Source organism: Pinus tabuliformis, chromosome J, assembly GCF_031772625.1.
Source record: "Pinus tabuliformis cultivar Carrire ecotype Pingquan chromosome J, CPIR1, whole genome shotgun sequence".
Taxonomy (NCBI): Eukaryota; Viridiplantae; Streptophyta; class Pinopsida; order Pinales; family Pinaceae; genus Pinus; species Pinus tabuliformis.
Window position 1 is genome coordinate 952,519,690 of NC_142295.1, and position 24,235 is coordinate 952,543,924.

Consider the following 24,235-nt stretch of genomic DNA (forward strand, 5'->3'; position numbering starts at 1 on the left):
CACATCAAGTGTTTCCTTCACCGACTCTACTGATGGCATTTGATGGACATCCTCATAGGTTGCACTGGATTATTCTAGCCTTTCCCATATGTGTTGGGGGAAAGGTGGTAAATATTGATGTAAAAAACATAGATGTGAACCTGGATTACAACCTCCTCTTAGGCAAGAATTGGATTTACGAGATGGATGCCATAGTTTCATCATTCGCATCTTGTGTTTTCGTCATGAGGGAAGGATTGTAAAAGTTGATCAGATGGATTATACACCGGGTGATTCTCACGCATCTTTTGATCTATTGTTCCATTAGTGGACAATCTTAGGCAACCTAATGAGAATTTAGGAGTTGGGATGTACTCTTATTTAATGGGTATTTTTTATCTCCCTACTCCTTCAGCTAGAATCAATGCTACTTCATCCTCCAGGGGACCTTCTCGAAGAGAGTTCTTTCGAACTCATTATATTTCCGACCCTTAGCCCTTACCTTCATCTACTACCACATTAGATGGGGCATAGGTAGGTGGAATGGAATTCCCCATGTTTGCGACAGAAATCGCTTATCAGTCTATCATTATCCCTGCAGAATCCAATCTTACTCTTTTATCACCAGAGTAGTTAGATGGGGATGTGGCTTCGGCGTCGACCCTCGATCCAACTTCAGCTCAGGATTGCCTAGATATAGTCTTACCATCTGAGTAAGAAATTCTGGAGGCAATGATGGGTGTTGATCGACCATCAGATGATTTACATCATCGTACATATTTCCTCCCTCATTTGCGCGAAATCCAGTCAAGTTTGTATAGTCCATCGACTAGTGATGTTCATACAGTTTTAAGCCCTTTGGCTCCAACACAGTTTTCTGCGGAAGGTAACATGTCTGTTATCTCACGAACTATACCTATGAACATCTCTAGGATTCATAACATAATCAAAAATGTCTTCATTGGAGCTAATTGTTCCCCTAAAGAAATTCTAGTTTACACCGATATCTTCAAAGCATTTCATGATGTGTTCGCTTGGCCTTAGGAGTAAATGCCTGGAATAGATCCATCTATAGTCCATCATGAGATCAAGACATACGAAAACATTAAACCTGTTCGTAAAAAACTTCAACCAGTCAATCCTAGAAAAGAAGCAGCTATTAAAGCTGAAGTTGAAAAGCTGCTTAAGGCGGGCTTTATATACCTTGTTCCTCTGACTGAGTGGGTGTCTAATCCAGACCCCGTAGATAAAAAGCAATGAACGATCTGAGTATGTATCGATTTTAGGGATCGAAATAAAGCTTGTATGAAGGAAAATTACCCCACACCCTTTACTGATCAAATTATTGATGAATGTGTGGGTAATGAAAATTTTTCATTCATGGATGGATTCTCTGGTTACAATCAAATTACTATCTGTCCAAAAGATCAGCACAAGACAACCTTTATTTGTCCTTAGGGTACGTTTTCATGCAAAAATATTCTTTTTGGCCTTAAAAATGTTGGAGCCACATTCCAGTGGGCCATGTCTTACATACATCAACTTCAAAGTCTCCAAGGAAAGGCAAATTGACACCATTCCTGTTATCATAAAACAAAACCAACATTTAAAATATCAATTTATTGAATCCATTTCTCCAGCTCCGGTCTCTAATAATCCTTTACAATGCCTCGGTTTCTGCTTTCAAAAGCAAAGCTACAATCGTGCAAACTCTGTTCATTATACATAACTCAGGATGTAAAAGAAAAACCTCAATAATCTCCAGATCTAAGATTCCACTCCTCCCACCTACAACTCTAAATTCCTATTACAAAAGTGATTTTAGAATTCTAGAATTGCAGAGGAGAGCATCCCCTATTACATTTTGCAATCTGCTATTTATAATTTTTGCAAAGAAATTCTTGAGATGAAAGTTTGTTGAAGAGAAATCTGCCCAATCCAATTTTATTTGCTCAAAATTCCCATCTTTAATTGCTGGAGCATTCTCATTGATTGAGATATTTTTCTCCATATTTCTTCTACTGTTTTCCTGCAAAAAAAAATCAAAATGAATTAAAATGTAACAATAAAATCAAAATACCGTTTCCGGCATTAAAACAAGTCCAATCAAATACTATTTAAATAAATAATTGAAAATAAAATATAAGCTCACTATTAATGCCTGCGATGGTTTAATTGGCCAAGGATATTATTGACGAATGGATCTGGAATTAGAAGAGGCTTGGACAAATGAAAATGCAGAAAATAACTCAGAAAATTGATTTTGTTTTTAGAAATTCGGAGCTTAATCTTTTGCATAATTTTTTATTTAATTAATGACCAAATCTATTAGTGAAACCTCCTCAAAAATGTTCTCCTTGATTTTATCTTTCCAATGAGTTGTCCTGAGCCTCATTTAGCAAAGTAAAACTCAATCTATGGGCCTCCAAAGTTGGTGAGTCAATTCTGGCACAATTCTGGAATTTCTGTTGCTGGGCTAAAAGTTAGAACTTTAACTAAAAATATAATCATAAATTAATCTCTAATTAATTATAATTTAATTGTTAGTCATAAACTAAATTAATTATTTAATAAACTATTTATTAATTAATATTAATCTACTTAACTAACTTATTAAATATTTATAAACTAATTAATATCAATCTAAATAATAATTAAATTAATTATATATATTATCTATTAATTAATTAATTTTAAAATTAATTTAAAATTTTATAATATAAGTTAATATAACTTACATAAGCCTTTTAATGAATTTGAATCAATAAAAACAATTGTACGTGAGGATGGCTTTAAGGCAAAAGTCATGAATTGACTTCATATCGCATTGGTGGGAGCATATCGCATCGGAGGAAAGTTTAGGTCGAGGTTTATAGAACTTGTTGAGAATTTGTGATGCAATGCGATGGAGCAATCGTTTTGTTAATTTTTTATTTTAATATTAAATCATTTTATTTTAACATCTCATTAGCTTTTCACTTGTTCGCATGAATGTTAATTTAAAATAAAATGCAAGTTTTATGAAGACTAAGGTTAATGCCCCGAGTTCTTTGACCTTTTGCAATTTCGCAATCACAAGAAATTTTGGATCGGCGTTTTGTTAAAAATGTTGCGATGGATCCGATATTGCGATATGCGATGTAAAATTTTTATTTTTATTTTTTATTTATTTTATATATATATTTTTTAATATTAAGTTTTAATTTTAACTAAATTAATTATATTTTATTATAATAATTAATTTAATTAATCTTAAAATTTAATGTTAAATATCAGGTTTTTATTTTTCTTTTATGTTAGTGATATTTAGTTTAGTTAAGAAATTTTCTAAACTACAGCCACTCCGAAAATAAATAAAAAGAATAAAAATAACATTTTTAACCCAGACTAGATAAATGATGAGACTTCAAAGGAGTACCATTTTCAAACCAGTTGACCAAATGAGGTAAAACAAGCATCAATGAGAAGATTATTAAAAAACAATTTTAACAAAGCAATCAAAACAAGAATACAAAAAAAAAAAAAATTAACAATCGCGTAGGATAATCAAATAAATAAAAATCCTAAAAGGCGTTTAGCCAAAAATTTATAGAAAGGGTCCCCATTATTTGAAGTGAACAAATAAAAAATGGAGGGGGTTGTGTTTTACCACAACAATGGTGACACACCGAAGAAGAACCAGTTATCTTTGTTTGATATGAATAAGATTTTCCTAAAATCAAAGTAAAACTAATTAAAGAAGAGATAATTATGCTTCAAATTCTTGACTAGGTTCATTAGTCTGAATAAAAGCAAGAATCATCTAACTGTAATTTTTCTTAAAATTCCTCATAAATCAAAATATTTCAAAACTCTATATCAGTCCTTAATTAGTTATAGAGATAAAGTAGGGGTCACTTTACAGCTTAGCTTTTAAAATATACTCATTTGTCATAGGTAGAGCCACTGCTGCCAGCAAACGTCTATAGTCTCGATAGGGTTACCTTTTAATCATAAATGATTCAAAATCCTATCTATTTAAGAATTATTGATCTGGAGATAAATCCATTCATATATGTTCTTTTTTTTTTTAAGCCATTGTCCTGGTTTGGTAGCCAGAAAGTTGACAATGCCATTCACTGGTTATAATTGGACTGAACAAGCTGGCTCGTGATGAGACCCCTTGTCTTATAATTGTTTGCAATCATAAGCCATTACCCTGATTTGTTTAGCAGTGTTGGTAATGTCAGCCTATTTTTCCCCTATGATCATGGTAAGCAGACTCATGATGAGACCTCTTATCTTTTAAGTTTAAATATATTTCTAGATTATACTCTAGAAAAATAAGACTTTTTGGGACAAGGAGAATCATTGACTCCTTAAGAGTTAAGAATGACAATTTTAGAGTTAAAGGTGCTTTGCTGTAAAGTGTCTTTACTTGGTTAAAAATAACTTTTCTTGACTGATAATAGCACTTTGAAAGATCTTAATAAAATATTGAAATCTCAAAATGATTACTATTTCGATGAAAATGAATTTTTTTTAGATTTTATGATATTTTTCGAACTTCTCTTGATTGGTAATCTCTTCCTTAAGTATGTCTACCTTTATAATAAGAAAATCAAAATTTACTAAGAGATTTTAAAGAAAAAGCTAATAGGTGACTATTAACAATTTTTCCCCATGCATACTGACCATTGTTAGGGAAGAAGTAGGCCTTCTATATAAATCATGGCAAAGTCACCAAAATCAAAAATGAAAACCAAAGGAAAAGAATTCTTAAGCTAAAGTGAGAAAAGAAATTAGCAAACAAAAATGAAAAAATTGAAAAGTGAAAGGAAGATCCAAGTTTTGAAATACAAATTCTAACAAGAATGGTTATTCCATTGTCTCAACAATATGAAAAAAAAGAAAATAATCACGTAAACATTTCTTCTTTTGTCAAGATTTGGAAAAATCATACCTTGCAAGGTTGTAAGTGTTTTAGTATTTTTGGATAGCAGTGACGATAAAATTCAGCCACAATGAAAACTTTCTATCTGATATCAATCTTCTCGTTTCTAAGCATCATCTTAATCATTTTTTAATAAAAGGAATGCTTAAATAAACAAACTAAAGGTTCCGAAACTTCCTGGTGTAGCTGTTTTAATGAGGATTATTGCTGCTTCTTGAAATAAAGCCAAGAGAAGAGTATAGGACTTCAAAAATACGATCCGGCAGAGGATTGAAAGGTTCAAATGGAGAACTGCAAAATAGATTTATATGTCAGAAACAAAACTGAAACTAAAGTAACGAAATGGAAATGAATGAAAGTGGGTACATGAATCTTACCATTGATAATTGCTTTTGATCTTACCTGAAAGATATCAGTTTCTCCAAACTTGCTGACTTCTTATTTTGATTAACATTAAAAACTTGAAGAAGTCAAACTAACCAAAATCCTATAACCCAAAATCATTATTTATTTTATCTAAACTATAGCAAGTAGTAAAATGCAAAAATGGAATGCTTAATGTTTAAGGGAAAACAAATGCATCAGAAATGAGAATGAAAATTTGTAGTAATATCTGTTTCTCAAAATATTATAAGTTTCATATAAACTCCATGATTTTATAAATTGTCCAGAATTAAGACCATATCCAAGATGATAAAATTTAAATATGAAGATAGAGAGGTCTTTAATTTCTTTTTTAATTATGGAATTATATATTTAAAACTGAAATATATGAGAAATCAAAATGATTTGAATATGCTACAAATTTTTCATTAACATATTTCTTACCATAGTGGTTACCCAAGCTCGTTTTTTTTTAAATAACACATCATTGTATCAAATAATTCACATCACATGTTTCTTCACCATGCTTTTAATTGGCAAGACTTCACCTTTGTTGCTTTGCCATATATTGATTAAATGTTAATGGCTTAAAGGCATGCATTGGAAGTTATCGCATCGGATGTTGAAATGGCAAATTTGCTGATATGGAAACATGCAACGAGAAGATGTGTGATGAAATGGAGCAATCGCATCATTGAAGAAATATTATATCGGGGATCGGGAAATATTTAAATTGTGCTTCCCACATCGCACATCGCAGAGTCGGAAATGTGATGTGAGCATAAATATAAATGCGATGAAGTGATTGCGATATCGGCAATGCGATGGATGACATGTCTAATCGGCGATCAACGATCTTAAGCACATGAAGTAACAATTCTCGATGCGCCGATATGCGATGAAGAGTGGACCCAATAAGTTTATGATGGGATTTTAATAACGTATCGGATCCGAGATATCGGCCCTTTAAAATTATGCTCCTACTTTTCTTTTTTGCGATTGAGTGGACGCGATATTTTAAAAACTTAATTTGAATTTCATATCGGATCCGGAATTATGTGGTCATCGCAATATCGGTAAAGTCATTTATCAGAGATTGGCGATTCATGAGAATGGAAGTATATTCAACTACAAACCTCCAATATGCGAAATGTGATATGACATATGAGCGAGGTAATACATCGGAGATCTTTTATGAAACAATTTGTTATTAAAAATGCTAGAAGCTACTTCCGATGAAATATTTTGCTACCAATGGTTGTGATATAGATGATGTGATATGGATGATGTGATTGACGAAGATGAGCGAGATGAGAATATTGCAAACATTTTCACTGAAGTATCAGCAATATGAAAATCAAGTTGAATCCTATGATATTGCTTGAAATTTCAATTCGATTTTCTGATGGTTGAAAGCAAAGTTAAAAATGTTCAAATTCTAATGAATCACAAAATAAAATTTCCCTAAACTTGTTGCAAATTTGAAATGGGTTTGCTGCTTACTTCAAGTTTTGAAAACAAATGAAAACCTGCAAATAAAACAAAACAAAAATAAAAAATAAACTAAGGAAAAGAGAAACTAATAATAGATGAGAATGAACTTGTGAATGCATACCTGGAAGGAAATTCTCTGTAGTTTTTTACCTCATGAACCTTCAAATTTTTCCTTCGATTTATCAAAATTTTGCCTTTGTTCAAAATCATCTCATCATTTATTCTAAATCAGAGTGAGCAATCAGCTTAAATAAAATCTGCTTGTTCATGTTCAGGAAATATAAAATTTACCAGAAATAAATATGAAAATAGTCTTCCCTTTTGAATTGAAACAACAATTTATTACCTTTGCTCATTCCGAACTAACTTGAGAAAAATCTGTATTGTTATAGTGATTGTTCAATAATGTCTTTAGTAAATAAATATGATGTGTATTACAACATCAGATAATAAACTAAAGGTCCGAATGGGGTAAAGCCACTAATTGTGGAAAAATGTCAAAACAGATTTGAATGTGTGCGTACAGCAAAATGGGCATCCTTAAAGTCAGCTTAGCAAATTTCGAGGAAGATAATATGAACTTCATATGATTACCACGAAATGTTAGACTGACTAATAATGATTGAGTCAGAATTAAGCTTATAATGGACAGTCATATTTTCCACATGATACTGATGTCACGAAGCTTTATGTCATCAAAACTCTCAATATATAAATTTCAAAAGAAAATCTTAGAAGGAAACCTCAAAATGAAGAAAAGTGGCTATAAGACGATCGGTGCTGTTATCACTGAAATTTTGTTGCCAAAATTGCTCAGACTAGCTTAAGGATAAAGTGTTTCCGCAGCGCATATATCCTTTTAGCAGTTTCGCAGCGCAACATGTTTAGGCGATTTCGTAGCGCATAATTCATAATTTTGCACTGGCTGCGCTACGAAATTGGGGATTCGCTGATCTGAGACATCTTCGCTGGCGGGCTCGATCTTAGCTTCTTCTTCTTGATGTTTTTGTTGATTTTGTGATGGTTGCTTCAGCTCTTGCCCCTGTTGTAAAGATATACTCTCTTCTTCATGATATACTATCTCCCGAGGCACAGTTAACATTGTGCAGCTATTTCCAGGCTGCTGCTAGGAAGAGATCAAAAAGACACATGGCAGAGATAGGTGAGTTTGTGACAAATAGCAATGAAGGTGTTTTAATGGATGCATTAACTGTTTTCAACAGCGTATTTGAAAATGAAGGCATTGTGCATGAGTATTGGTAATGAACTGCGCAATGATATTGAGATCCACAATCAACATATACTCCCAAGCTCTCTAGATCTTCCAAATATTTGTGCTTCCATATACAGTGTGGGTTTTTGCAATTGACTACAGACACACAATTTCTCGGCTGTCAGCGGAGGATATGTTACCTTGGGGGCGTTGTTGAGTATATTTTACCATCAGTTTCTGTCTTGTTTGGAAAAGCTCAGAGACTAGAAGAATTTTCTATGCAACTACCAGAGATAATAATCACCACTGTGGACGGGAAGAGATGAGTTATCAGTCCAGTTTAGGTAATTTCTATTATAAGCCCCTCATCCACGGCATGTAGCAAAATTATTTAATGGGTGTGAAGATTCGTGTAACCAGAGGCAAAACTTAAATTAGTGCTTTAATGGAATCCATCGAAGGACAGGGGACATCAAACAGACTCGTATTGATGGCCATAGAATCATTCTAATTCATGCTCAGCGCCCTCCAAATCCCTTTCTCGCAGCTCGAAGACCTGGTTTCATGGTGCCAGCAGATGTATTGAATAAATTCAAAAACGATGTCAAGAAGTCTAGAAAGAAGATTTTGGCGGAAGCCACAGAAGTATGCAAAGTCAAAGATTTAACTGTGGAGACGGAGGCCAACACTGGAGATACCAGGGAAGTCATATGCAATGCGGCATTTCTTGTTGCATGCCCACCATCAGGCCTTTCTCCGCTTGTGACAGATCTTGTTATTGCAACAACGGATTTTTAGAGAGATCTAGATAACTGGAACATCTGTCCGGTAAAAGGAGGGGTTAATGCAAAGGAGTTGTTTCACTTATACATAATCCTGTGGATTCAGGGCAAACGGCTTGCTTGATTCCTGTAAGCTCGATAAGGTCCGTTGGACAGGTGTCACAACACAGCATTTAACAACACCATTTGTCGAGAAGGTGTATGAACACATTAAAGAGACTTTAATGCGAATATGCAATCATTGTTTGCCGCTGGCCCGAGTATAAGACTGCAATATCTGAAGATAAAGAAGGATGGCGCAATTCCTACGAAAGATACTGTCAATTCAGGGTTTCTTGATCTGAACACTCCAAACAATCTTTGTTTGGCACTAATTTTTCAAATGATCTTTATGACCAAATGTCAATGACAGAGAGTAAAAGTTGCTGCCGCAGAGACAAGGAGGCAAATGGCAGAGCTCGAAATAGACAAATTTCCTCAGTTAAGGTGGACTGTATTAGTTTGATGTTTTCTTCTAAAAACGTTGTAACCGTGCTGGTTACATGCTCTAGCTATTGGCTTAGAGAATGAGGATTGTCATATAATTTCTGGTGCTCACTTAAAAGCCACGGTTCCAGAAAATAGCATTAGCAGAAGATGTAAACGCTGTTCCGCTTCATCCTTCTTCGACACCCACTTGTCTCCTTTCTATAGAATAGAACAGCTTAGCTTGGCCATTATTTCTTTTTCAGAAGACAATCCAGCTCCAAGTATGGTGGTAGAGAAGGTTTGATAGATACTGCTGTGAAGACCTTACGAATGAGGTTTTGGTTGATGGTTGGTTTCACACAGGTGACATTGGGAAGCTCGAGATCCATTAGGTGTTTTGTCACCTTACCAATTTTACCGAAGAGTCCCAGGCCTTGATGATATCTCATTAAAGATAACTCATTGTGGAGTTTGTTACGCCGATGTTGTATGGACCCGGAATGAACATGGTGATTCAAAGTATCCATTGGTGCCAGGGCATGAAATTGTTGGAATTGTGAAAGAAGTTGGCATTAATGTAGTCCATTTTAAGGTTGGCGATCATGTTGGAGTGGGTACATATGTCAACTCCTGTAAGTGGTGTGAATATTGTAATGAAAGGATGGAAGTCAATTGTGCAAAAGGGTCTATTTTCACCTTTAATGGTATCGATGTAGATGGCACAGTGACGAAAGGAGGATATTCTAGTCACATTGTTGTTCACCAAAGGTACTGCTTTAAGATACCAGACAATCTACCACTGGCTTCAGCTGCACCTTTGCTCTGTGCAGGAATTACTATTTGCAGCCCTATGATTCGTCATCACATGAATCATGCAGGCAAGTCTCTTGGAGTAATTGCTAGGAGGTATTGGTCATATAGCAGTAAAATTTGGAAAGGCTTTTGGATTGAAGGTAACGATTTTGAGCACATCTGCATCAAAGAAGGATGAAGCATTGAGCATTCTTGGAGTAGATAAATTTTTATTGTCATCTGATAAACAACAGACAGAGGCCATTAATTTGGAGTGCCTAAGAATAGACATTAAAGATTTGAAATTGGAAGCTGTGGAATCTTTGAAGGACTTTTACTATGCTGCAGTAGGGTAACATCCAATATTCCACCATCAGACTCAGAGATCAGTATGCTCGAAGGTAGCAGTTGCAAATTATGGTATCATGGCTTATATTTCGCAATCCATCAAAAAGGGTATATTACAAAAGGTTTTATAAATAGCTATTTGTGTGTAGATATGTCTCATGAATTTAGGGCCTTGATAACCGCAGAAGACCAATCTCTTGCATTATTGCAACAAGGTGAAATTGTTTGGAGCAAATTCAAGACACAACACTCATTCCAATACTGAAGTTATCTCAGCTCTCAGGTTCCTCAAAAATAGTTCAGATAACTGATTATGCCCCTAGTGGTATTGAGCTGACAAGATCTTGATGCTGATTGCTTTCATTTCCAGATCATATATATCTCTTATCAAATAAGAGAAGTAGATGAGGACCAGGGACCATTAAAAATACAGTAGAATTTATTATGCATATTACAAGACTGTGTTTTTGAAATTACACAGCAGTTTCGTAGCGCGCTACGAAACTGCTGTAGGTGGTGATTTTAAACGCAGAGCTGCATACGAAAAGTTTTGGTTGGCACACCTGTCTACCAAGGAAGCCTCCAGCATATCAGGAGCATGGTGTTACCCTATTCTCTTGGGTTATTAAAGAATTAAAGTATCCACTGCTGTATACTCGGTGATGGGGGACCAGAACCGAAAATTTAGGGATATTTTCAACCAATACATAACAGATTAAAGCCTTCGGTATTCAAAGCCAGCATGGGACATTAATTGCCCATCTTATGCCATCTCATGCCATCTCAGCTAAACGAAGAGAAAGCCAGGTGTCAAAGCTGCAAGGAGGAATCTTCAACGAAGGAGATAGAATTAGAGTTATAATTAAATTAGAACTTTTTAGAACTTCAGTTAGTGCTGATGGTATTTAATAGGTTAGTTCAATAGCGGATAGGGGTAATTAATGGCAATCATCGAGCTCCCCTCATGCTGGAGGTGGAAGCTCTAAGCAGTTAGAAGTATGTGTCTATATAGAGGAGAATGATCTATGTAATAGGGGTTGGATATTTTATGAAAACAGAGTGCTATTTTGGCTTGTGTAAAGAACAGTTTGCAGTAATATAAGATATATGCCTTTCTTCTCAGGATTCATACAGCATTTCCATGTTCAAGATGTATTGTTTTACTTTGTCCTTCATGTCTTTTTTCAGTTGCTTAGAGGAGTAATCACTCAGAATTCACATATGTTGCTCTGACTTCCTGTACTCTTCTATGAACTGTGGTTTTATAAGAGTTATATTTTGAACATTTAAATGTCACATGCCCTGACTTCTATGTAGAGGAAATATCATTGTTTGCTGTAGCATGTTTGACTCCATAAGCCCAATGGATGTATTTGTATATTTGTCCAGCCAGCAAGTTCATTAAATCTATTGTACAAGAGTTAGCCCTCTTATCAACATTCAAAATCAATAACTTTTTCTTGAGAGAGCCCTCTCAGGCTAGGGAGGCTAATCCTTAGTCAAAAGCTTGGTCTGAAACAGTTACACAGAGTCTACCTGATCAGCAGCCCTTCAGTGCTTGATTTTGTGATAACATTTTGGTGCGTCTGCCGGGAGTCTGAAGATTATTCTTTCCCGAAATTATGAAGCTGAACTTCTGAAGGTAGCAGGAGCTCAGAGAAGGTTTTTGAGGCTGCAAATCTACCTTGGCGACTCCATTGTTGAAGAGTTCGAAATTCATAGGTTCATGGTGATTCCACTGGAGTTATGAAGTACCCAGATGCTACCATTCTTATTTCAAGGTATGCATGCATAGATTTTTCAGGAATTCATGGTTTCCCAAATCATTTTCCCAAGGATGCATATTTTCTAAGGAATGGTCCAAAATTCAATGGAGAAGATTTGAGTTTAACCTTGAAGCATATATCATATTTTTGTGAATTTTCAGCGCTTCTTAGGGTTAAACATGAGGATGTTTGCATTATGTTATTCTATGAATCACTTCAAGGGAAATGTAAATAGTGGGTTGAAAGCTTTCCTGCCAAATCCATTAAGTCATTTCAAGACTTATGGCTTATGTTTTTGGAGGAATGGATAGATAGGTCAGAGGTGGTGGCAAATTCTCCTTCAGTTGAGGGTTTCAAACAATGGAATGATGATCATATTAATGAAGAAATAGGTGAAAATTTCTCTTTGTCCTTGTCCTCGTATCTAAAGTCATTTGACTGTAAAGCAGAGGATAAGATGAGATTTTTGGATGAAGTGGCTGAGGACATTGAGAAAGAAATTGAAGGTTTAGAAGGTCAAATTCAGGCATATAGTTTTCATAATCATGATCATTATTTTCAGAGGTTTTCTATGGCAGAACGCAAGGAGAGAATGCTGGTTCCTTTCTCTTTCACGATTGAGGAACTGAACACTGCTGTTGAAGATCAGTTTGCACAGCTGGAAAGTTACAAGGAAAAACAAGCTGATCATGTATTCTGGGATCCTGTAGCTGATTACATGGAAGAGTTTTACACTCCAGTGTTTCAGTTTTCCTATAAAGATCAGAGACAATTCCAGTGGCAGCGGTCATCACACTATCATATTGGCTCTGAACTCCGATGCAGTCAAAGAAGTCAAATATCAGATAAAACAGAGGATTGGCTACATTGGAAATTTCACATTGATTGAGCTGAAGGAAGTTGAATTGTTAGAGTAGGTAGGTAGGTAAATGCAAATAAGCTCAAGGTCAACTGAGCATTTTTTTTTTTTTCAGTAGATGTAGTTTTCTTTCTCCTACAATGATCATCCAGCTAAAGTCCGAGGTGAAGGCCCAAGGAACTTAAAGAAGATATTTGTCAAATAAATTTTATAAGGCACTGGAACTGCAGGTTCTTAGTGTACCACAAGGGCACACTATCCCAAGTGGAGCCACTGTTATCACTGAAATTTTGTTGCCAAAATTGCTCAGACTAGCTTAAGGATAAAGTGTTTCCGCAGCGCATATATCCTTTTAGCAGATTCGCAACGCAACATGTTTAGGCGATTTCGTAGTGCATAATTCATAATTTTCCACTGGCTGCGCTACGAAATTGGGGATTCGCTGATCTGAGACATCTTCGCTGGCGGGCTCGATCTTAGCTTCTTCTTCTTGATGTTTTTGTTGATTTTGTGATGGTTGCTTCAGCTCTTGCCCCTGTTGTAAAGATATACTCTCTTCTTCATGATATACTATCTCCCGAGGTACAGTTAACATTGTGCAGCTATTTCCAGGCTGCTGCTAGGAAGAGATCAAAAAGACACATGGCAGAGATAGGTGAGTTTGTGACAAATAGCAATGAAGGTGTTTTAATGGATGCATTAACTGTTTTCAACAGCATATTTGAAAATGAAGGCATTGTGCATGAGTATTGGTAATGAACTGCACAATGATATTGAGATCCACAATCAACATATACTCCCAAGCTCTCTAGATCTTCAAAATATTTGTGCTTCCATATACAGTGTGGGTTTTTGCAATTGACTACAGACACACAATTTCTCGGCTGTCAGCGGAGGATATGTTACCTTGTGGGCGTTGTTGAGTATATTTTACCATCAGTTTCTGTCTTGTTTGGAAAAGCTCAGAGACTAGAAGAATTTTCTATGCAACTACCAGAGTTAATAATCACCACTGTGGACGGGAAGAGATGAGTTATCAGTCCAGTTTAGGTAATTTCTATTATAAGCCCCTCATCCACGGCATGTAGCAAAATTATTTAATGGGTGTGAAGATTCGTGTAACCAGAGGCAAAACTTAAATTAGTGCTTTAATGGAATCCATCGAAGGAAAGGGGACATCAAACAGGCTCGTATTGATGGCCATAGAATCATTCTAATTCATGCTCAGCGCCCTCCAAATCCCTTTCTCGCAGCTCGAAGACCTGGTTTCATGGTGCCAGCAGATGTATTGAATAAATTCAAAAACGATGTCAAGAAGTCTAGAAAGAAGATTTTGGCAGAAGCCACAGAAGTATGCAAAGTCAAAGATTTAACTGTGGAGACGGAGGCCAACACTGGAGATACCAGGGAAGTCATATGCAATGCGGCATTTCTTGTTGCATGCCCACCATCAGGCCTTTCTCCGCTTGTGACAGATCTTGTTATTGCAACAGCGGATTTTTAGAGAGATCTAGATAACTGGAACATCTGTCCGGTAAAAGGAGGGGTTAATGAAAGAAGTTGTTTCACTTATACATAATCCTGTGGATTCAGGGCAAACGGCTTGCTTGATTCTTGTAAGCTCGATAAGGTCCGTTGGACAGGTGTCACAACACAGCATTTAACAACACCATTTGTCGAGAAGGTGTATGAACACATTAAAGAGACTTTAATGCGAATATGCAATCATTGTTTGCCGCTGGCCCGAGTATAAGACTGCAATATCTGAAGATAAAGAAGGATGGCGCAATTCCTACGAAAGATACTGTCAATTCAGGGTTTCTTGATCTGAACACTCCAAACAATCTTTGTTTGGCACTAATTTTTCAAATGATCTTCATGACCAAATGTCGATGACAGAGAGCAAAAGTTGCTGCCGCAGAGACAAGGAGGCAAATGGCAGAGCTCGAAATAGACAAATTTCCTCAGTTAAGGTGGACTGTATTAGTTTGATGTTTTCTTCTACAAACGTTGTAACCGTGCTGGTTACATGCTCTAGCTATTGGCTTAGAGAATGAGGATTGTCATATAATTTCTGGTGCTCACTTAAAAGCCACGGTTCCAGAAAATAGCATTAGCAGAAGATGTAAACGCTGTTCCGCTTCATCCTTCTTCGACACCCACTTGTCTCCTTTCTATAGAATAGAACAGCTTAGCTTGGCCATTATTTCTTTTTCAGAAGACAATCCAGCTCCAAGTATGGTGGTAGAGAAGGTTTGATAGATACTGTTGTGAAGACCTTACGAATGAGGTTTTGGTTGATGGTTGGTTTCACACAGGTGACATTGGGAAGCTCGAGATCCATCAGGTGTTTTGTCACCTTACCAATTTAACCGAAGAGTCCCAGGCCTTGATGATATCTCATTAAAGATAACTCATTGTGGAGTTTGTTACGCCGATGTTGTATGGACCCGGAATGAACATGGTGATTCAAAGTATCCATTGGTGCCAGGGCATGAAATTGTTGGAATTGTGAAAGAAGTTGGCATTAATGTAGTCCATTTTAAGGTTGGCGATCATGTTGGAGTGGGTATATATGTCAACTCCTGTAAGTGGTGTGAATATTGTAATGAAAGGATGGAAGTCAATTGTGCAAAAGGGTCTATTTTCACCTTTAATGGTATCGATGTAGATGGCACAGTGACGAAAGGAGGATATTCTAGTCACATTGTTGTTCACCAAAGGTACTGCTTTAAGATACCAGACAATCTACCACTGGCTTCAGCTGCACCTTTGCTCTGTGCAGGAATTACTATTTGCAGCCCTATGATTCGTCATCACATGAATCATGCAGGCAAGTCTCTTGGAGTAATTGCTAGGAGGTATTGGTCATATAGCAGTAAAATTTGGAAAGGCTTTTGGATTGAAGGTAACGATTTTGAGCACATCTGCATCAAAGAAGGATGAAGCATTGAGCATTCTTGGAGTAGAAAAATTTTTATTGTCATTTGATAAACAGCAGACAGAGGCCATTAATTTGGAGCGCCTAAGAATAGACATTGAAGATTTGAAATTGGAAGCTGTGGAATCTTTGAAGGACTTTTACTATGCTGCAGTAGGGTAACATCCAATATTCCACCATCAGACTCAGAGATCAGTATGCTCGAAGGTAGCAGTTGCAAATTATGGTATGATGGCTTATATTTCACAATCCATCAAAAAGGGTATCTTACAAAAGGTTTTATAAATAGCTATTTGTGTGTAGATATGTCTCATGAATTTAGGGCCTTGATAACCGCAGAAGACCAATCTCTTGCATTATTGCAACAAGGTGAAATTGTTTGGAGCAAATTCAAGACACAACACTCATTCCAATACTGAAGTTATCTCAGCTCTCAGGTTCCTCAAAAATAGTTCAGATAACTGATTATGCCCCTAGTGGTATTGAGCTGACAAGATCTTGATGCTGATTGCTTTCATTTCCAAATCATATATATCTCTTATCAAATAAGAGAAGTAGATGAGGACCAGGGACCATTAAAAATACAGTAGAATTTATTATGCATATTACAAGACTGTGTTTTTGAAATTACACAGCAGTTTCGTAGCGTGCTACGAAACTGCTGTAGGTGGTGATTTTAAACGCAGAGCTGCATACGAAAAGTTTTGGTTGGCACACCTGTCTACCAAGGAAGCCTCCAGCATATCAGGAGCATGGTGTTACCCTATTCTCTTGGGTTATTAAAGAATTAAAGTATCCACTGCTGTATACTCGGTGATGGGGGACCAGAACCGAAAATTTAGGGATATTTTCAGCCAATACATAACAGATTAAAGCCTTCGGTATTCAAAGCCAGCATGGGACATTAATTTCCCATCTTATGCCATCTCATGCCATCTCAGCTGAACGAAGAGAAATCCAGGTGTCAAAGCTGCAAGGAGGAATCTTCAACGAAGGAGATAGAATTAGAGTTATAATTAAATTAGAACTTCAGTTAGTGCTGATGGTATTTAATAGGTTAGTTCAATAGCGGATAGGGGTAATTAATGGCAATCATCGAGCTCCCCTCATGCTGGAGGTGGAAGCTCTAATAAGTTAGAAGTATGTGTCTATATAGAGGAGAATGATCTATGTAATAGGGGTTGGATATTTTATGAAAACAGAGTGCTATTTTGGCTTGTGTAAAGAACAGTTTGCAGTAATATAAGATATATGCCTTTCTTCTCAGGATTCATACAGCATTTCCATGTTCAAGATGTATTGTTTTACTTTGTCCTTCATGTCGTTTTTCAGTTGCTTAGAGGAGTAATCACTCAGAATTCACATATGTTGCTCTGACTTCCTGTACTCTTCTATGAACTGTGGTTTTATAAGAGTTATATTTTGAACATTTAAATGTCACATGCCCTGACTTCTATGTAGAGGAAATATCATTGTTTGCTGTAGCATGTTTGACTCCATAAGCCCAATGGATGTATTTGTATATTTGTCCAGCCAGCAAGTTCATTAAATCTATTGTACAAGAGTTAGCCCTCTTATCAACATTCAAAATCAATAACTTTTTCTTGAGAGAGCCCTCTCAGGCTAGGGAGGCTAATCCTTAGTCAAAAGCTTGGTCTGAAACAGTTACACAGAGTCTACCTGATCAGCAGCCCTTCAGTGCTTGATTTTGTGATAACAGGTGCTAAGTGCAAACTTAATTGAATTTAATCAAGACATTATTCAAAATAGGCAAAGTAGAGATATTGCTGCAAATAGATTTTGATTTAAAAATGGGAAGGAAGAATTAAAAATTTTCTGATGAGAGGTAAATATTTCCTTGAACATGTATATGATATGAAAAGGGCTAATTGCTTCCTTTATTTTTAATCTGTAGAACTATTAAAAATAAATTAACTACATAAAACAAACAAACTAAATTAATTCTACTCCTATTCTCACAATATACATGAAAATGACTAGGTATAGTCATATTTCCAATGTAACCATTTTCTCATTTTAATCCTGCATGTATGTACAATTCAAATGTTAGTAATAAAAATAGAAATATAATTGAACTAAGAAAATTAAATATGAAATCAGAATGTACAGTTATTGTTAGCAACTTATTCACAATCCCCTTCTCTTGAAATTTCCTTTCCTGTTGAATACCAATTGGATCATAGAAATCTAGGTGGATTTCTATTAAGGATTGGGAAATATTCAAACGAGGAGATGAAAGACCAGATTGTGGATATGAATTTTTAGATTCAAAGACCTGGAAGAAACTGTTAGTGTTATGTGTAAATGTTAAGCTATTGACAATCTTCCATGAAGGAAAAGTTTCCAAATATTTTTTAGATGAATTAATGAAAAATGGATGGAAATCCTTCCTATGAAATGGAAAATTATTAGTTAAATTGAATTGATGGCAAATTTCTAAAAATACATTCTCTTGTTGATATTGTCTTTGAGAAGATAGAAGTTTTTGATAACACATTAGCATTGATTGAAATTGAAATTGAAATAGCTTTTGATGCATTTGATTATAATATAAAACTTCGATTTTCCAACAGGGCAATGTATCAATTGAATGTTTGATAGTAACGTGCTCAATATGCCAGCGTAATGTATCAAAAATCTGAAAAATAAAATCTGAAAATAAATCTGATTTTATACAAAATAAGTGAGGAAACAAAAATAAAATGAAATCACTATCTGTACAACTAATGTTACAGCACAATTGGGATCGTTTTGGAATAATTTTTCTTTCACAAAGATTGGCCAGAATTATGGAATTTGAGTAATTTCAAATTCCAACTTGTGAATTAAAAAGAGAATTATGATTATGAATAGGAATGAAGGCTTGATCATGATATTAATCATAAATTAGAATATTTTCTTGAATAGTGAAATCATGAAGATAATTTTCTGTTTTAGAATGAGGATTAGTTGGAATAATTTCTAAATTAAAATGTCTCTCATTCTCAGATGTTATTTGAAGTTTCTGATGATTTTCTCGAAAAAAATAAACATCTTCAATGTCAGAGTAATTATCATAAATGACTTCACAAGATTCTCTAGATTTCTCTTTAATCTCATCTAGTATATCAAAACAAGAAGAGACAAGAATTTCATGTTCATTAATGGCAAAAGAATGATCATTTATTGTTTCTCTATCTTGATAAAAATTTATTGGTAATTCATTTAAATCATCCTCTTTAATTTCTAAAATATCATTAACACCAAGAGGGAAAAAATTACCATCAAAGTAGCTTTCAGATTTCAAGGCAGTTCTTTCTCCAAAATTGCTGCTATTGTCTTCTTGTATTTGATCAGAAATATTTTCCAAGCTTTGTGAAACCTCTTCATCACAATTTATTTGCACATCCGAATTTGATTTCTCATTTATATTGGAATGGGATGGAACAAAGCTTGAACTAATTTCATATGGATCGGTAATAGGAGGAAAAGAATAATTATGTTCAAACCAATCTAGTGATTTTTCTTTCATAGGTTCATCTTCAACATTAAATTTTAAACAATTCAGATGAAATCGAATATTAAAATCTCCAACAGACTCATTTTCATTTCGTAGATATTCAATTTCATCACATACTTTATCATAATCATAGCGGTCAAATTTAAAAATGAAAATTGTAACAAATTGATCCCAGCTGTGAATTGAGGCAACTGGAAGAGTTCTACACCAATTTCTGGCTTCTGCCACAAATGTGAGAGTAAAAATTCTGCATAAGATGCCTTCATCAATTCTTTGAAAATCATAATTTAAAACATTTTGAATAAATTGAAGGACATGATTAAAAGAAGAAGAATTTCTCTTACCATTGAATTTTACCTGAGACAAGAGTCTTATCACATCGGGTGGAGTATTGGAAGATGCACGTCCATGGGTACAACTCCAAATTGGAAGTTTAAGAGGAGCCATCATAATTAAATAAAATGTAAAAATTGAAAAGACTCCAACAGACAACAAGTTTCAAGCCCTCCTTCTAGTGCAAAAATGTTGAAGCCTCGAAAATCGCTGCAACAACATGGGGGATGACCACCCGGTCCGGACCTTAAAGCAGCTCCTTTTCCGTTTGGAATGGTGGTTCCGACTGGTTCAACTAGGTCTAGTTACCTTCTCTCAATCTCCATTGGCTTTAGAATATGACTTTCATTCACCAATGGAAAAGAGACATCAGATCGTCCTTCTTGCTGATCAGGCAAGAAAGTGATCCTTACGCTGATTTAGGGCTCAGCCAATCCACTACTAAAGTTTGTCTCTATGGAAGAGGACTTAAAAGAATGTAGAATTTACTCTAAATGAAAATTTGTTCTAAGATGCAAGCAAAAGAAACTATCTTAATCCTATCTCAATTAAGCAGATATAGATCTAACCTAACCAAGAGAAGGTATTTAAAATATTGAGATTTAAATCTCTCGTTTATAATGAATATCAAGTTAATGAAATAGTTCAATTAACCGACGTTATGGATACCATTGAACACATCCTATTAAGACCTTTTAACTGAAATAATCAATCAACAACACTCAGGAAGAAGTTCACAAAATGGTATTGATCAGTTAATCAGTAACTTGAATTATTAAACAATAATATGCGGAAAAAGTTCACAACATATCACTATTTATTCATCCAATATTAAATGACAGATTTATGAGTAAATAGTTACTCAGAAATCAGAATTCAACTCATAAAAGAAAGGATAATTAACAACATAAAATAGAAGCAAATTACCCATACTGACAAAAGTGCACAAATATGTAAGTAAATTGACACCATTCCTGTTATCATAAAATAAAACCAGCATTTAAAATAATAATATTCGAAATATCAATTTATTGAATCCATTTCTCCAGCTCTGGTCTCTAATAGTCCTTTACAATGCCTGGGCTTCTGCTTTCAAAAGCAAAGCTACAATAGTGCAAACTATGTTCATTATACATAACTTAGGATGTAAAAGAAAACCTCAATAATCTCCAGATCTGAGATTCCACTCCTCCCACCTACAATTCTAAATCCCTATTACAAAAGTGCTTTTAGAATTCCAGAATTGCAGAGGAGAGCAGCCCCTATTACATTCTGTAATCTGCTATTTATAATTTTTGCAAATGAATTCTTGAGATGAAAGTTTGTTGAAGAGAAATCTGCCCAATCCAATTTTATTTGCTCAAAATTCCCATATTTAATTGCTGGAGCATTCTCATTGATTTATATCTTTTTCTCCATATTTCTTCTACTGTTTTCCTGCAAAAAGAAATCAAAATGAATTAAAATGTAACAATAAAATCAAAATACCATTTCTGGCATTAAAACAAGTCCAATCAAATTCTATTTAAATAAATAATTGAAAATAAAATATAAGCTCTATATTAATGCCTGCGATGGTTTAATTGGCCAAGGATATTATTGACGAATGGATCTAGAATTAGAAGAGGCTTGGACAAATGAAAATGCAGAAAATAACTCAGAAAATTGATTTTGTTTTTAGAAATTTGGAGCTTGATCTTCTGCATGATTTTTTATCCAATTAATGATGAAATCTATTAGTGAAACCTCCTCAGAAACGTTTTCCTTGATTTTATCTTTCCAATGAGTTGTCCTGAGCCTCATTTGGCCAAGTAAAACTCAATCTATGGGCCTCCAAAGTTGGTGAGTCAATTTTGGCACAATTCTGGAATTTCTATTGCTGGGCTAAAAATCAAAACTTTAATTAAAAATCTAATCCTAAATTAATCTCTAATTAATTCTAATTTAATTGTCAATCATAAACTAAATTAATTATTTAATAAACTATTTATTAATTAATATTAATCTACTTAACTAACTTATTAAATATTTATAAACTAATTAATATCAATCTAAATAATAATTAAATTAATTATATATATTGTCTTCTGATTAATTTTAAAATTAATTTACAATTTTATAATATAAGTTAATATAACTTACGTAAGCCTTTTAATGAATTTGAATCAATAAAAACAATCGTACGTGAGGATGGCTTTAAGGCAAAAGTCATGAATTGACTTCATATCGCATTGGTGGGAGCATATCGCATCGGAGGAAAGTTTAGGTTGAGGTTTATAGAACTTGTTTGTTGAGAATTTGCGATGCGATGGAGCAATCGTTTTGTTAATTTTTTATTTTAATATTAAATCATTTTATTTTAACATTCCATTACCTTTTCACTTATTCGCATGAATGTTAATTTAAAACAAAATGTAAGTTTTATGAAAACTAAGGTTAATGCCCCGAGTTCTTTGACCTTTTTCAATTTCGCAATCGCAAGAAACTTTGGATCGGGGTTTTGTTAAAAATGTTGCGATGGATCCGATATTGCGATATGCGATGTAAAATTTTTATTTTTATTTTTTATTTATTTTTTATATATATTTTTTAATATTTTTTTTCTCGGTAAAAACTAATTCTATTAAGAGGAAGTATGGTACAATATGAAGTTACAACCAAGAGAGGCAAGAAAACGGGCAGCCGGAAAGGATAGACTATCCACCTCGGCCCCTAAGAGAAAACAAGAAGAGAGCAGTACTGAGCAAGAAGTAACAAGAAGAACATAGTAACAAGAACAGAACAAAGGATTCTACCCAACGTGGGTAGAATCAACTATTCGGCATTTTTTCCCTTTCTTTTTACCAACTTTGACCCAATCAAGATGACTCTGCTGTGCTGGTATGATCTGCAAGCTGAGCTGGGCTGACTGAGGGGTTTCCTTGTCTGAATCCGAGGGAGAGGACTCATGAGTTCTTTTCTGTGAGTTTGATGGAACAACAGAATCCTCAGGACCAGTCGAGGACGGATCCTGTGCCATATTTGCTTCCATATCTTCCGCATCCCCTTCCTCTTCATCTGAGCTGGAATCAAAATCATCCATGGGAGGAGGATCATGAGGTTTCCAGCTTTTGGATTTCGGCTTAGGATTGGCTTTCTTCTTTTGGGCGGGCATCGAGGGACAAGAGCTCTGAAGATGCCCTGTGTGATGGCAATTTCGGCAGCGGAAGGCTGTGTTCTCGTAATCCAGGGACTGAGTCCAATGGAAGTCTCCAATTTTGAGATTAATCTGATCAGGTAGACCTTTGCTCATGTCTATTTCTGCACAGATTCTGGCAAAGGTGAATATGCCCTTTTCCCCTCTAGAGGTGTTTGTGATATATTTTTTAATATAAAGTTTTAATTTTAATTAAATTAATTATATTTTATTATAATAATTAATTTAATTAATCTTAAAATTTAATGTTAAATATCAATTTTTTATTTTGGTTTTATTTTAATGATGTTTAGTTTAGTTATGAAATTTTCTAAACTACAGCCACTCCGAAAATAAATAAAAAGAATAAAAATAGCATTTTTAACCCAGACTAGATAAATGATGGGACTTCAAAGGAGTACCATTTTCAAACCAGTTGACCAAATGAGGTAAAACAAGCATCAATGAGAAGCTTATTAAAAATCGATTTTAACAAAGCAATCAAAACAAGAATACAAAAAAAATGAAAAATTAACAATCGCGTAGGATAATCAAATAAATAAAAATCCTAAAAGGCGTTTAGCCAAAAATTTATAGAAAGGGTCCCCATTATTTGAAGTGAACAAGTCAAAAATGGGGGGATTTGTGTTTTACCACAACACAACAGTCAATCCATTTTAATTTGTTCTTAGTAGGCGAGTGATTGGGGGAAAATACAATAGATGGATTGTTATTTTGCAAGAATTTGATTTGGAATTCATGTCGGCTAAATCTAAGAAATATGAGTTGATATCAAAGCTGCCTTGCGAAGAAGCAGTTATTTACGAGGAAAATTTTCATGATGAACATTTATTTCTTATTTCTTCACAAGATCCTTGGTATGGAGATATCATTATATATCTATAGACTTCAAAGTTTCCACCTAATTTCTCCAAAGACGGGCATAGAAAGTTGTGTTACCTCGCTAAGAATTATGTTATTATAGGTGACAAATTATATCATCGCGAGATTGATTCAATTCTTAGGCGTTGTTTAAATTTGGAGGAAGCTGAGTCAGTGCTTAATGATTGCCACAGTGGAGATTGTGGTGTTCAATAATCAGGGCTTGCAACAACCCAAACAAATTTGCAACCAATCTACTTTTGGGTTTCAATCTTCAAAGACTATATTGAAGCGGTTAAAAGATGTCATCCTTGTCAAGTCTATACTCGGAAAATGTACGCACATCCAACTCCTCTTTTCCCTATT

General features: G+C 34.8%; 1 pseudogene; it reads left to right on the top strand.

Moving 5' to 3' along the window:
• The first annotated feature begins 15,634 nt into the window (after positions 1-15,634).
• Positions 15,635-16,121, top strand: LOC149229973 (putative cinnamyl alcohol dehydrogenase 1 pseudogene; annotated as a pseudogene).
• The last annotated feature ends 8,114 nt before the right edge of the window (positions 16,122-24,235 follow it).